Raw genomic sequence first — 16107 nt, forward strand, 5'->3', positions numbered from 1 at the left:
CACCTCCCCCATCTTCCAAATGAGGAAATAAGACTCACAGAAGGGAAGTGACTGCTTGTTGCCTGCCAGATCCTTTAGAACCCTGGCTTGTCCTCTGACCTGATACTCACTTCAGGATTTCCCAAGTGTCAAGACTTGACCTTAACCCACTAGAAGGCAGTGATGAACTTAGCTGAACCCAAAGCTCTCTGGGTGGAGAGTCAGCCAGTTTTTCATCCCTGAGGGCCTGAAAGTAGGGCTAAGCTAGGCCTCTGGATACTCCTGGGAGACCTGAGGCCTAGACAGGCAAAGAGGGAAAAGGAAAGAGGAGGAGAAAGAACCAAGGTGGACAGAAGAGGAGGAAAGAGGTGGGCAGGGCAGACATCCTGTCCCTCTGACCCTTAGGGCAGAAGAAAGATCGAGGGCCTTGGAATCTGAGGCCTTGGCTTTGAAACCTTGCTCCAACATGTTTGTTGTGTAGCCCTGACTGGTCACTTCTCTCTGAGCTGTTTCCTCATCAGTAAAATGGGGATCTAGGTAGGCAAACTTTGAACCATCACAGGTGTAGAGCTGGATGGAACATCAGAGGCTAGGTAACCCAGCCCCTCATTTTACAGAGGAGGAAACTGAAACCCAAAGTAGTTAAGTGCCATGCCCATAGTTTAGCAAATGGGAGAGGCAGGATTCAAACTCTGACTCCAAATCCAGTTCTCTTTCTACTGTACCAGGCTATTTCTTAAAGCCTTGTGTAAATCTGAGAAATTGTTATTAGCTAAAGAGTGATGACAAGGAGGATGGCTCCTCTGGGCTGCAGGTCTCCATTGGTGCAACACAAGTGACTTCACCAGCCTTGGCCATGTCCTTGAAAGTCACAGAGCATCAGGTTGGACTGAGCCCCAAAGTCCTGCTACTTCCTAGCTGTGTGGCCTTGGGCAAGTCATTTCTACCCTGTGGCCTCAGCTTCCCTGATTAAGCAATAGCCTCTGAGCCACCACTGGCCACCAGCCTTGGGAATTCTGGGTAAAGCCCAGGCTAACTCCACCAGAGGGAAGGGAGGGGAATGCCAGGCACTATGTTAAGTACTTTTACAAATATTGTCTCATTTGATCCTTACAAGAACCCTGGAAGATAGGTGCTGTTATCCCTGTTTTATGCTTGAGGAAACTGAGGCAAAAAGAGGTTAAGTGACTTGCCCAGGATCTTGGGGCTGGCGGGTCAGCCCCAGGTAACCTGCAGGTTGAGTGGCATTTCACAGAAGGCAGAGAGAGAGAGAGAGAGAGAGAGAGAGAGAGAGAGAGAGAGAGAGGAAGCACTGTGGAACTGTGCCTCCTCTATGTTCTGTGCTGGACCCCCATCTGGTCTCCTAGTGGTAGCACAGTCATTCACCCCATTAGCCCCTTGAGAACAGAAACTGTCCTTTGCCTCCTTTTGTATCCCCCATGCTTAACACATAGTAGGGGCTTAATAAAATAAATATCGACTGATTGATCCAGATGCCCAAATTGTACTGGGCTGCTTCCTCATTTCCCTACAGTTATGGTTAAGATATTCAACTCAAACAAAAGGGGCAGGGGACCAAAGGGGACAGGAATAACATCAACGAGGCTCTTGGTGGGGAAAGCTGCTGGCTGAGAACTGATGCCCTCTTGGGGGTTCGAGGTCATGTCTGTGGAGTGACTCCTATTGCAGATGAGTCACTGGCTCATTTTTTCCTACTCCCAATTAATAATCATTTATTTTCCCTCCTTCCTGCTCCCTCATTGGAAAAAAAGGAAAAACAAAACTCTTGATATGAATATGTAGAGTCAAGCAAAACACATTGACCGTGTCCAAAGATGTAGTCTCATTTTGCACCTTCCATTTATCACCTCTTTCATCACTGGTCCACAGGAATTGTGGTAGGCCATCGAATCCATCAAAGTTCTTAGGTCTTTCAGTTGTTTGTTTTTATAATGTCATTATTCTTGTATAAGTTGTTCTTCAGGTTCTGCTCACTTCATTCTGCATCAGTTCATACAAGTCTTCCAAGTTTTCTCTGAAACTGTCCCCTTCATCCTTTCTTATATTCACATACCATAATTTGTTCAGCCATTCTCCAATTGATGGGCACCCCCATAGGCCCTTCTAACCTCAACTTGCTATTGCCCCCCAGGTTTACCATCGCCCTCTGTGGTGGGGAACAAAGTAAGGGGGAGCAGGGCAGGGCCAGCTGGAGAGACATGGGATGAGATAGAAAGGTCTTTCATGTCCTTGTTTCTATGAACCTAAGAGCAGAGAATACTATGGTTTCCCAGTTGGAAGGGCAAAGAAGCATCCTTTGGCATTTAGTGCCAAATTAATTTTGTCATTCAAGGAAGTATAGCCTAGTAGATAGAGATCTCACCTTAGGAAGATGTGGGTTCAACCCCCCCGCCAAAAGTGCCAGTATATCAGCTGAATAATGCCAGTGAGATGGGCAGGTTCCTACAGAGAAGGAAGGAGCCTGAGATGACATGAGGTTTCAGTGCTTGGGGAAAATAGTTTGAAACATTAGGTGCATGTAGGAGTCCATGACCTTGGTCTCCTTAGCTTGGTCCCAAACCAACTTTCAGATACTCAAGAAGAGCAGTCACCACCTTGAATGCGAGCTGCTAAGTGATGGATGCAGTCATGTACCAGGATGCTTTCCTGGCTGGGAATTTGGGGGGTTGGTGAATGTGCATGTTGCTATCCGTTCAATTCAGTGCATGGATATCAGAGTAAGGAGGCTTCCCCTGCTGCCTCCTCCCTGAGGCTGGTACAAACAAAGGTGGCTGTGCTGGGCTGCCCTGCTGGTCTGGACTAGCCTGGAGCACAGGTCCAGCCTAGCTGAGAGGGGAGAGGCTGCTCAGGGGAAGGTTAGCCACAAGGAGGCAGGTGGGGAGAGGGGGAGTTTGGGGCCATAGCACCTCATCAAGACTTGTTGACCAAGGTGAGGAGAACTGGGGGTCTGTGACAGCGTAGCAAGAACAGACACCAGTGAAACCACAGATCCAGGAAGTTTTCAACTACATGTATGTCCTATTCTGGTCACTAGGTATACACAAAATGGAGATGACAGACTTCTCTAAAAGAACATATATGGTTTGGGATGAGGTAGGGTGGGAAGAGGATGTAACGACAACCACACTGGCATACCCAGGATGGCTGCTACTGCAGGTTCTTTTATCTGCGTTACTAGGAGACAGCTGTTTCAGGGGTCAACAATCTTCTTTAATTAAACAGAAAAAATACAGAGAAGAGAAATAAAGACCAACGAACAGGGCTCTACTCCCTGAATCAAAGCAAAACTGCTATATATACTTTACATTCACCACTGGATCAAGAGAGCCTTTACCTCTGAGCAGTCAGGAAGTTCTGAACATACGGCCACTCAGAGTCTTGACCAGGGAATCACAAGATCCTTCTTGTAAGTGAGCCCCCAAAGCAAAAGCTCACCTTTCCAAATATATACTCTTTCAGCTAATAGGCTCAGCGCCTAATTAGAAATTAACAAAAGGTGTATAAGCCTTCCTACAAGCAAGCAAGCCTCCCTTAATGGACTCCACATGAGGCCTATGATGGGCAAGGAAGATCTTATTCCCCATTGACCTTACCCAGGGCAAGCCATGTGCTTAAATGAAATTGACACAAGGTCAGTGAGAAATGCAGAGGAGACCATAAGGCCTTAAATCTAGAGCTGGTAGGAATCTTGTAGGTAGATGTAATCCAACTCTTATTTTTGCAAACAAACCTAGGAGGCAGCTGGGTGGTGCTGCAGGGGATAGAATGTTGGGCCTGGAGTCAGGAAGGCCTGAGTTCAAATCCAGCCTCAGATACTTCCCAGCTATGTGACCCATGGCAAGTTACTTCACCCTGTTTGCCTCAATTTCCTCATCTGTCAAATGAGCTGGAGAAGGAAATGGCAAACCAGTCCGGTATCTCTGCCAAGAAAACCCCGAATGGGGTCATGAAGAGTTGGACACAGGTGAAAATGACTGAACAACAACAAAACAATTTTGGGGATTTTGAGGGACTTGCCCAAGGTGACAAAGATGGTAGAGCTGGGATTTGAACTCAGGTCTTCTGACTCCAAATCCAGGGTTCTTTATATTATTCTGAGAGAGAAATCCAGGCAAATTATCATGAGAAATCTGAGGAGAGAGAGGCCATTTTTGTCTGAGGCCAGATTTGAAATCAGGAAGATAAGTCTTCCTGACTCCAGGCCTCTATCCACTGCAGCAGCACCTAGCTGTCCCCTCTAGGGTCCAAATTCCCCCATATTGGAAGGCCTGGGTCTCAGACAACCTAGATTCAATTTCTTACTCTGCTGCTTTCTCGGTGTGTACCCCTGCCTAAATCACTTCCTTTCTCTCATATTTCTCCCTCTTCTCAGAGAACAGCATCACCCAGTGGCTGAAAGATTAAAGAAAGCCACGACCCAGCCAGTCAGGAGATCAGGATGGAGTCAGCAGTTTGGACAGCGCAGGTCTGAGGTGAATAGCAGTTCAGCACTTCCACAAAGTTGTCTTTCCTTTTCATGGGAACCTGATGAGTGTGATAGGTTATTGATTGTTTTTAGTTTGTACTCATTCATTGGGACCTTTGCATTTGGTGAGGTTTCTATTGCAAAGGAAACAATATGGGGAAAGAATTCTATGCTAGATCAGACCCTCACCTGGGAAGAAGTGACCACTCCCTCTGGGGGGTGGGGGAGGGCCAGGAAAACTGAGCACAGAGTATGTGATGCACCTAGATTTGGGAAAAACACATTTCAGAGGGTTTTGAGGAAGGAGAGAGTAGTGGGACCTCATGGACTAAAATACTACTTGGGGAGTCTACTCAAGGGTGATGGGGGACACTGGAGGTGACACTCAGGGAAGTAATTTCAAGGAGAAGCAAATGGAGGGAGATGTCTATATCCATGTGGATATCTATACCCATGGGAACTCAACCACCAGCATACATTTTCACATAAGTTTTTCATGTACAAGTAGGGGCAGGTAACAGATGATAAATGTAGGAATGTGGCCTGGTTCTGAATGAATGGTTCCAGGAGAGCTAAAGCACAGAATGAGCTGAAGCTGGTGAGGTAAGCTGAGAGGCTTCCTTTTTTGTTTTGTAATACAAGGAAAATTAGGAACCCCTGAGAAACCCCTAGCTACTGACAAGCACCCCCAGAAAAAATGGACTCAGATATCTTTGGCATTTAGCAAACCCCCTGGGACTCCATGACTCCACCAAGGAATCTCAATAGATAGGACCATCCCACTGAAGGATAACCTGGCAGACCCTTTCTAGCAGATATCCCTGGGGCTCCATGACTCCACCAAGGAATGTAAACGAGATTATCCCACTAGTACGATAACCTGACTGAATCTTTTGATCAGCCAGGACCTTTGTTCCTGTTCCCCCCCACTCTGTACCCCCATATCTTATATAAACTACCCTTTTGCTTCAACACATTGCCATTGATTTGTGGTGCTGTACCCCAATGGCCACCGGCTAATAAATTCTCCACTTAAAACTTATACTCTGTGGTGTGTCTCGCTCGCTTCTGGTACAACAGTTTATGTTTTTGTAAGCAATATTAGGGGAAAGAGAAGGATGAAAGAAGGAACAGAACCACTGGGAATATGACTAGGAAAACCTAGTTTTGCTTAATCAATATGTACTTTCTAAACTCCAATGATAAATGAAGCATTGTGCGATTAAAAACAAAAGTGCCTGCCCTCAGGAAGCTAACAGTCTACTGAGGGGAGCCAACAGTTACACAGTTCAGAAACCTGGGGCAAATTTGGGGTAGTGGGGGAAGGGGTGGGGCAGAGGAGGGTTGTCTAAGATATGGCACTTCCTATAGGTGATGGAGGCAGAAGTCATGGGGGAGGTTGACTAATAGGGACTCCAGGGGACAAGATAATAGGGTTAGGATGAGGCCAGGGGACTGAACTGATTGGGGAGGAGGGAAAGTGACCCAGAGCTCCATAGACAACAAGGGTCTGAATGAGATGAGAAGAACTTTACAGGAGTTTGCTGGATGACTGAGGTGAAAGGAGGCCCTCAAAGTGTTGGTGGAAATCCAGAAGTACAGAAGGTATAGGGGGAGGGGGAGTGGTGGTGGGGGTGGTGCTCTACAGGAGAGAGATAGGTTTTGGTAAGCACCAATATATGGACAATATTTGAGAAGATCTAGGATCTTATATTTGAGCTAGAGGAACCTCAGTGGCTATACAACCACCTCCTTCATTCTACAGATGAGGACCCTGAGGCCCAAAGAGGGCAAGTGACATACCTAAAGTCATAACACTAGTAGGTAGGAGTCAGGAAGACCTGAGTTCAAATCTAGCCTCCATCACTTACCAGCTTTCCCATGGTCACATGGGAAAGACGAATGGGAATGATGATGGCACTTACCTACGAAGATGGTTGTCAGGATCAGAGATAATGCTTATGAGGCACTTTGCAAACCTTATAGCACCATCTAAATGCCAGCTAGCAATTACTACCATTTCTTTTACAGAGACAAAGCTAAGCTGGAGGGGAGGTGACAGCCCAAAGGTCTCACAACTGGTACGTGGCGGAGCTGGGATTCCAGCTTCTGGGTCTCTGAGATCTCGTGATGTTTCTGCTATACCCAATGGAGAAAGGGTCCAGGGGGCACAGTGGGAATGCAGGCAGATGAGGCCTGGGGAGGGCCACAGCTGAGTTTAGGCATGTCAGGCTAAGGGCCAGAGAAGTGGCAGCTGCCAGTGTGGCCAGCACACATCTCCTTTGTCCCCTTTGCCACTGATCCCAGGATGGGAGTGGGTCCCCAGGGCTAGCTGTATGTGGCAGGGGGCAGTGACCACAGGACCCTCAGGGGTGGTGGACTCAGGCCATGGGGGGAGGCAGGAGAGGATTTGGCAGGCCCAGTACCTGCCACTGGGGTAGCTCTGGGCTGTTCCCAGCTCCTAGGAAGCTGCTGCAGCATTCACAGAGGGACAGCCCCCTCCCAACTCAAAAAATGATCCCCTTCCTGCTCCTCTCCCTTTCCTTCCTCCCCCATCCACAAGCCCACACGTGAGACAGGCATCAGGGTGCGGTTCTAGGAACACCGGGTCTGGACTCAGAAAAGGAGGATCCCAGGCCTCACTCGGCAGCTTTCTAGCTCCATGCCTTTGAAAAAACTATTCTCCTTCTGGGCCTTCTATTGGGGGTGGGGGTTGGGGTTGGGGGAGGCATACTGAGGTAGAGGATAGAAGGCTGGCTTAGGAATCTGTGGCTTAGACGGGCTTTGTGACAGTATGGGCCTATGGACAAGTCAGCTGTAATTATGAAAATCCAAGCTCCCATTGGCCTTTGCCTTTTTAATTAGCAACCCCACTGGGAGGAGCCTTGGGGCCATCTCCTAGTCTGAACTGGGAAATGAGCTTGAGTTTAATGGGATTCAGGTAAAGGAAATAGGTACTTGCAGCCAGTCATCTGGATGCCTAATTACCCTCAGTAGGAGCAGAGGGTAATGATTTCCATAACCAAATGAGCCATAATCACTATCCTCAGGGGCTCTGCAACTATTAAGAGGGGGTGCTACATGACAAAATCTGGGAACAGGAAGCATCGTACCCCCTTAACCCTGCCCCCCCCCATCTACAGCCTGGAGACAGCATGAGGCTTTTATTCATGACCAAACCAGGTATTAACAAGGCCTTGAATTTGAGAATGAATACATGACTAGAATTGGTTGGTAAATACAAGAGGCACAAATGACCAAGGGGCTCACAGATTTGAAAAATACATAAACATTGCCAAGATAGACAAACAAAAGCAAGATGATTTGGGAGAGAAGACCCTAGTGGCAGAGGAGATCAGGGAAGTTCTCATGTGGAAGATGGTGCCTGGCCTGAGTCGTGAAGGAAAGGAAGGATTCTAAGAAGGCCCATCAAGGAAAGAGGGCATATCAGGCAAGGGGACAGCCAGGGCAAAAGCACAGTGATGAGAGATGGAGTGTCATATGTGAAAACCAGCAAGAAGGCCAATTTGGCTGAATTGTTGAGTCCATGAAGTGGAGAAACGTATAATAAGGCTGAAAAAGGAGGCTGGAGTTGTTTGGATTTAATGCTAGAGGCCATCGGTATCCAGTGCAATTTATTGAGTAGTGGAGCAACATGAGCAGGCCTGCACTTTAGTAGCATCCATTTGGTGAGCTGTAGTGGAGAGAGACTTGGGGCAAGGAGACCAGTTGTTGAGGAAGGATCCAATTAGGTGGTGGCCATGTTTAATGTAGAGACTAAGAGAGGGATAAAAGGGATAAAAGAGAGGCAGAGGTAGAAGTAACAAGATTTGGCAACTGAGTCAATGTCTGGGGGGGACAGAAAGCAAAGCCGTGAACATGACACTGAGGCTGCAAACTGGATCCTGGAAGGAAGTGCCCTTGACAGAAATAGGGAAGTTTGGAAGAGGAATAGGTCTGCTCCAGGCCTTTTGGACTTCAATGCTGTGCTTCAGTTTGAGTGTGACGGGTGGGAGATAGTTCCTTTACCCAAATGAACTTATAAAGGCTCAGGGATTATAGATAGATTTTAGGATCTGTGTGAGTGCAAGGGTCAAATTACTCAACCTCCAGGAATTCAGAATCCAGGGTGGGGTGGGGAGCGTCTTTCCTGCCCCCTCCTCAGAACTAGAATGAAAACTCATCAAATAAGGGAAGGGTCACTGTGATCTGCATTGAATGAGGCCTGTGGAAAATATTATACTATTTTATATCATTTCTTATTTCAACCAGACCCAGAGCCTCCATTAATCAGTAACTGGATGAAGATCCAGGACCTGGGCTTCTTTGTTCTCTCTAAAGTTTGCTCAGGAAATACCCTTACCTCTGTCAACAAGGCCAGATTAGACTGACCTAAGGACATTACCCTAACCCCAAGAGAGATTACCTTGCTTAACATTCTACAAGTATATACTATGTTATGGAATGTAATGAGACACAGAGACGCTGGGCTGTAGTTTCAACTGACTTTTGTCAACATCCTTTACAACTCTATTCCATTAAGGAAAATCCTCTTCTTGTATCATGGTTAAACATACATGGGGGTCATGGAAAGTGAGGTAGTACAGGCTTGCTGGGTCTGCTAAAATAATGTATATAAGTTTTCTCATTGCTTTGTTCAGGCAGCCAGAGCCTATGCTCTGACTCCTTGTACGTACAAGTAAGCTAGCTCCGCTATGCTTTAAGGGAAAATAATAAACAACATGGATTTTTCTATCACCTAGCTCTGTTGTTTCCTTCAACCAAATTTTCAGGTTTAACAGGCCGAAGGAATTGGCCACCTCCCCTCCCCTCCCTCATTTCTTCTCCTAGACTTTTGGACGCCACCCTGGCAGTTGAGTTCCAGATAAAGAAAGCATAAATGGACCGGTTCTACCTGGTTTCCTAGTTCTCTCTCTAGTTTTTTGCACCTAGATTGTAAGCCCGCCTCCCAGCCAATGGCGAAGAGGGATAGAAGGGGGGAGAATCACTGAGATGTGACGCCTGCCTCATGGGGTCGTATCCAACAAATTCACTTTGTATTCACCTTGAAATGACTCTCCTATTGTTTAAATTTCCCGTCCCATACAAGTTACAGTCTAACCCTGGCACTTCTCCCAACATGTGGCATCTCCCCACCATGGAACATCCAACTTATCCCTGCAGCCTCCTTACCCTGGAACACCCACCCACCAGGCCAGCCCTTTTTACATTTGTGAGTTCTACCTAGGGCCTCCATTTTGTATAAGGGCCCAGGCAGACCAATCTTCATTCTCTTACCTGCTCTGCTCCCAACCTTCCAGAGTTCAACATCATGTGCAGTGGGTACTTTCATCTCCCTGCTCCCACCTTTATCAGCTCGCTTTTGTGTGGTGTCTTCCCCCATTAGAATGTAAGCTCCTTGAGGGCAGAGAATGACTTTTTTTGCTTCTATTTGTGTCCCTGGTGCTTAGCACAGTATCTGCAACATAGCAAGTTCATTGTTTCCTTCCTTAGTTCAATTCTCTTGAGCAACCAAGGACCAAGTCAAAACTCTAGTATGACAACAGACCACGGAAAGGGCTACGCAATGACCACTGGGCTGGGAGAGTGATGGATATGTCCATGTGGGAAATCTCATTCCTGTCAGTGGCAGGCTCCATGTGCTACTGTAGAGGGAGAAACAAATGTAGAGGGGGAGAAGAAACCCAGGGATGCAGGGATCCCAAACCAAAGTTCCCAGGAAGGGGCCTCCTGGAATGAATTTGCGGACCCAAGCATTCTTTAAGTCAAGGAGGCAAAGATTTATTACACTTTTTCAGCAGAGAAGAGAGTTCTTAGGGAACCTGCAACCATACACAGGTGCAGGGAGAATCTTTATAGAACTTAATAGGTGATAAGGCGGGGGGGGGGGGGGGGGGGGGGGGCCCCGGGAACGACGACATGTCAGATGTTGGGGGTGGGATTAGGGAGTGGTTTAGGGCATGTTCAAGGAGTGGTTAGTTCTTAAAGGAACATGCACATTTAGTATCTATTGCACAGGCATATTACCCAGAGTTCTCTAGGGAATAGCCCACAGTGGGGTTACTAGGGGTGTGGTCTTTACTGTGAAACGTCACTAAGTTCACTATGGTCGGGTTCTAAAGGGGAATAGTTTCTCATCTACTGTCTTGTTAGACAAAATACTATGTCTAGGATACATGTTAGAAAGATCAGTGAATAGTAAATATGGTTATGACTCAATGTATAGTCAGTTATCAGCATCCAGAAATCTGTCTATAGTTGCGCATAGCTTCTTAAGAAGGAAGAAGCAGAGATAAGTTGAGTCATGCTACCCTTTAACTAGAGAGAAACAGCCTGAGAGAGAATATGTTTTCAGAACTGTATATGTTTATGAGAACTGGACATTTTGGAATTGGGGTTGAGGCACAGGCACCCAAGCAGAGGCTGTAGGAATTTAGGGTCCAAGCACAAACACCTGATCACTACCACTTTTGACAGCATCTTTCATCCCAAAATTGCTGTTTCTAGAATAGCTTTGGAAAGAGGGATCCAGGTTTGCCTCTTGTGAAGCAGTAGGGAGAAGTATAGTCTTCTGACTGCAAGAGTGGGAAAAGAAGGAAAGAGGACAATGCCTGGCACACAGGAAGTGCTTAATCAGTGCTTGTTTCATTCCTTCATTCAACAACAGATGACAAAACCAGACACCTAAAAGTCCTTCTCTCATCAGATACCCTGGATCATAGCGCTAACCATCACTCTTGAGCCACTGGTAATAACACTATGACAGCTAGGTGGTGCAGAGGATAGAGCACTGGGCCTGAAGTCAGGAAGATCTGAGTTCCAATCTGGCTTCAGACACTCACTAGCTGTGTGACAACGGGCAATTTACTTCACCCTGTTTGCCTCGATTTCCTCATCTGGAAAATCAGCTGGAGAAGGAAATGGCAAACCACTCCAGTATCTTTGCCAAGAAAACCCAAATGGGGTCATGAAGAATTGGGCACAACTGAAATGACTGAACAACAATAATAACCCAATGATTCATGCATCACGAAAAATCGAGGACGGTCCCAATGCTTGGGGGTGGAATCCACCCTGGGATGAAACTAAGGGATAAAACAGGCAAGAGTCACACAGGATGGGGAGGCATGGGTAGGGGTAGGAGTGGGGATCTGTGTCTTCTAAGGGAATTCTTGAGTTGATGAGACAACATAACCATTTCGTATTTTCTGTAAGTGTCCTAGTACCTAACATTTTTTCCTACAGGTGAAAGTTTCTGGATTAAAAATAAACGAACAAACAAAATAAAACCTGAAGAGGGACCAGGAAGAGCATGAGGATGCCCCTGGAACTGCTGCACTGCAAAGCGCTGCAGGACCTGTTTCATAAACATGTGCATCTTTATCCTTCTCCATGGAAAAAAGGAAATGTTACAGAATAGACTGAAAGTGAGAAGTACAGAAGTGGCAATCCCATAGTGACCATGGAAAGCAAATATATCATTACATTCTATCATTTCTAAGCACACTGTTAACTGTTGAGAACTGTCCTACACTTTATGACAGGTGATGAGCAATGGTGCTTGTATTTTTCAATATTATTTGCTTATTGGCTCATTCACACCCTTATTTGTTTGGGACAGAGTGAAAAAAACAGCAGCCACCTTCAATAAGCCTGTATGTTATTCCCTGTTACTGGTCAGTTGGGTGGTGGTCAGAAATGACGAGAAGCCCAGATCTCTAAACTAATATCTAGGGGTACGCAGCTGAAAACCTTTCCATCTCACCACTTCAATTCCCTGCCTGCAATGCTCTTCAAAAGAAAGAAATAACTATAGTGCGGGGAGCACATGTGAGCACAGGCACGCAGAAGGGATGGGCAGGCTGTGCCACCTGACACTCTGAACCGGTCCCCTCCCTCATGGCCACATCATATGGCCCCTTGTGCACTGAGAGCTATTTTTAATAGCGTCCACAGTAACACAATATACACCCACATGTTAAAATGCAGGGAATGTGTTTTGGGACAGAAGGCATTCAGAGAAGCACAAGAATGCTTTCGTGAACTTATTCAGAGAGAAGTAAGCAGACAGAAGCAGGAAAACGATCTGCACAGTAACTACAGCAATGTGGAGAGACAGAACAGCAAATGTTGAGGAAGTACAATCAGGAAAATAACCTACAGGCTACAAAGTGAAGAATGGACAGGACAGACAAAATGAGGCTGGATCCAGCAAGGATCTTGACCAAGACCAGCCTGAGATAGTAAGAAAATGCCAGTCCCTCCCTTATTTACAGAGTTGGGGGATTATGGGTGGGGAGTACTGTGAATGCTGCCAGGCTCAGTGGATCTGTTGGTTACTGAGGGTGTTTTCTCTATATCTCTGTCTCAATCTCTCTCCCTCCATATCTGTCTCTATCTCCCCATTCCCTCTCTGATTCCTTATTCCTTTCTTATCTTCTGTTCCCAGGTATGGATCACTGACTATAAGGTGGGGGGCAAGGGGGGGGGGAGGAAAGAAGGTAAAGTCTAAACAACAAAAAGTATCAATGCAACCTTCAAACTTCTACCTAGAGTAAAAACCAGAAGACTCCTTCCTGCCCTGCTCTGCTCCCACATTACAACTCTTCTCCATCTCTGTGAAGCTGACACCAAGCCAGGCATTCTGAGTCAAGTTCTATTCTCTGGCCTTCCTGCTTCCCACTGATGGTGAAGATGTCACTGCAGAGGGGACTGACCAGGGAACTCTGATCATCTGATCCCAGTTAAGAGAGACTAATGAGTGGCTACACCCACAGCTTGAGAAGGACTGAGACCTCAGTGACCCCTAGCCTGTGTGACCTGCCTACCAACCAACCAGAAGGCTGTAAAGGTTGCAGAACTGGGAGTGGCCCTTCACCCTTAGTCAAGGAAGGGCAAGGAAGTCTTTAGACCTCAATGCTCTCTGAGCCAATGGCTGCCTAAAAGAAGACTTCAGGAGCACTGCCCACAGCTTGAGAAGGACTGAGACCTCAGTGACCCCTAGCCTGTGTGACCTGCCTACCAACCAACCAGAAGGCTGTAAAGGTTGCAGAACTGGGAGTGGCCCTTCACCCTTAGTCAAGGAAGGGCAAGGAAGTCTTTAGACCTCAATGCTCTCTGAGCCAATGGCTGCCTAAAAGAAGACTTCAGGAGCACTGCTGAGGTCCTGGGAAAGAAAGTCAGCCTGCTCTACAGAGGGCACATACCCTTAGGAGTCAGACAGCCATCTGTAGCAATCCAGAGAAGCAGCCTGGAGGAAGAAGCCCACTCTGGAAAGGGACTTGCTCTTTTCCCTTTGTCCTCCATCCCTCTCCTCACTTCTTTCTCCACCAAACCCCAGCAGCCTCCTCCCCCTCCCATCAAGCCTCTTACCTGGTCAATTCCTCTCAGAATCTCCATCTGAAGGCAAGGCCCAGGACAACCGTAGTCGCTCCGTCATTCCTGTCCAGGTTCTGCTTCTGTCTCGCTGCTTGTCTTTTTCCACCATGCCCCTTCCAAAGTGCCTCCACCCCATCCCCCACTGGTCAGCTTCCTCTTACCTTCTGTCCTTCTCCATTAGAAGGTAAATTCCTAGAGGGCAGGGAGTGTGTCCTGTCCCAGTCACAGCACAGTGCCTGGTACACAGGAAATGCTTAATCAATGCAGGGTGACTAGTAGCCTTCCTTGTGCCTCTTCCAGAGTGCAGAGAAAGGTGGAGGGGATTCCACCCCCCCAACCCCTTCCATGGGGCCGAACAAATCACCCAACAGGAGTCACTGCCCCAGCAGACAACAGGAGCAGCATATCAGGATGCAGAGCTGAACAAGTGAGGGCTACCAGGGAGGTGAGGGGTCAGTCCCCAGGGAGGCCAGCCGAGTGACCTTGCCTGCAGAGGGGCTGCACCCACAGGCAGCAGCAGGAGTACGGCAGGAGATGAGAAAGTCTGTGTAGACCCGGCAGTCCCGTGGCCCCACACATGCATTGCCTAGGTGGGCACCTCTGCTAGTGTAGGCCATGACACTCAGGTCCAAGGGGTTCATACAGCTAGGTGCTCCCCACAAACATACCCGAGAAGCTCCCCACCCCACACTTTCCCCCATCCCTTCTGTGTATCATGTGGCCCCAGTCAGAAGCAGTGTGGGGCTCTAAGATGTGGCTTTCTACACAACTGGGGCACGCTGCTGATCAATACTATACGACAGGCTTTTCCTTTGGGGAGGGGAGGCTTCAAATCAAGGCTTCCTGTAACCAAGTGACAACCTGGGCAATCAGTGTAGACATTTAAAGATAGAAAGCAGCCCCAGCCCTGGCAAGGCTCTTGACCATCTCCTCATGATGAAGCCTCCCGTATGTCCAAGAGGCCACTGGCCTATCCTGACAGTCACAAACGATGTCAAACAGGAGACTGCTAAAGACACATTCTTAATCTGCATTTATCACCAGTCTTATCTAGTGGTGTGTTTTCATTTCCCTCTCCTGGGACCAAATAGTGTCACTGATAAATGGGATACCATTCCCTGTCCTAACAGGGTGCTGATTCATCTCAAGTCACATCCATAAATTCCCCCACTGCCATTTGGGACCATTACAGCGAAGTTTCCAGCCTCCTCTTTCTTTCTGTCCCATGCTAATGGCTCTGGCTTTCAACTGAACTGGGGGACATTGGCCTGAAGCACACAAATTACGTCTCCTTTATAGGCCTATTTGTTTTTCTTTCCAACAGGAGCAGCTATGAGCAGCATCCACATCCTGTAAGCAAACCTATAGAAACCATACTTGTCAGAACCCCCAACCACAAAAGGAGCTGGGGTCTGCAGACAGAAACACAGGCTCAGGGGAATAGCTAGATGTTGTCTGCTGGGGCAGTGACTCCTGTTGGGTGATTTGTTCGGCCCCATGGAAAGGGTTGGGGGGGGTGGAATCCCCTCCACCTTCCTCTGCACTCTGGCAGCTATCCTGGGACCTGCCACCTCCTAGCTTTGGTTACAATTCTGACTGCTCTCTTCCATCATGGTCATAATTCTCACGTCACCAGGGTCAGTGGCTTAATAGAGAGATAAGTGGGGGGGGGGAGAGACAGGGAAGGGAGGTGGCAGAAGAAGGGGAGAAAGAGAGAGAGAGGGAGAGATAGAGAGATGGAGAGGGACAAGGGGGAGAAGCAAAGAGGGAGGGAGAGGGATAAAGGGGAGGATGAAAAATGGAGAGAAAGGAAGAGAGAGTGAAGGGAGGAAGAAGGGCAGAGGGACAGGAAAGGGAGAGGGAAAAGAAGGGGAGAAAGAAAGGGAGGGAGGGATAGGGAAAGGGAGGAGAAAGAAGGATGAGGGGGAGAGACAGGGAGAGGAAGGGGAGAGAGAAGGAAGAGGAGGAGGTTGAGACATGGAGGGAAGGAGGGGGAGAGGGGGGAAAGGGAGGAGAAACAGAGGAGGGAGAGAGGGAGATAGGGGGAGAGGGAGGTGAGGGGGGGGCGGGGGCAGGGCGAGGGTGAGACAATGAATGTCCAAGCCTGAAAATCCCAAGTTCAAGTCTGATGCCTGACACAATGCCTATATGACCAACAAAAACCACTGACTGATTGCTAAAAACAGAGAACAGGAGGCCTGAGAGAGGCAGCCCCCAGACACCCTGCTCCCAGACCATATTCC

At 47.8% G+C, this 16107-nt stretch overlaps 1 pseudogene; it reads left to right on the top strand.

Annotated features, from left to right (window-relative positions):
• The first annotated feature begins 15196 nt into the window (after window positions 1-15196).
• Window positions 15197-16107, top strand: part of LOC118833037 — a 2874-nt pseudogene continuing 1963 nt past the window's right edge.

This window comes from Trichosurus vulpecula (assembly GCF_011100635.1).
Source record: "Trichosurus vulpecula isolate mTriVul1 chromosome X unlocalized genomic scaffold, mTriVul1.pri SUPER_X_unloc_1, whole genome shotgun sequence".
Lineage (NCBI taxonomy): Eukaryota > Metazoa > Chordata > Mammalia > Diprotodontia > Phalangeridae > Trichosurus > Trichosurus vulpecula.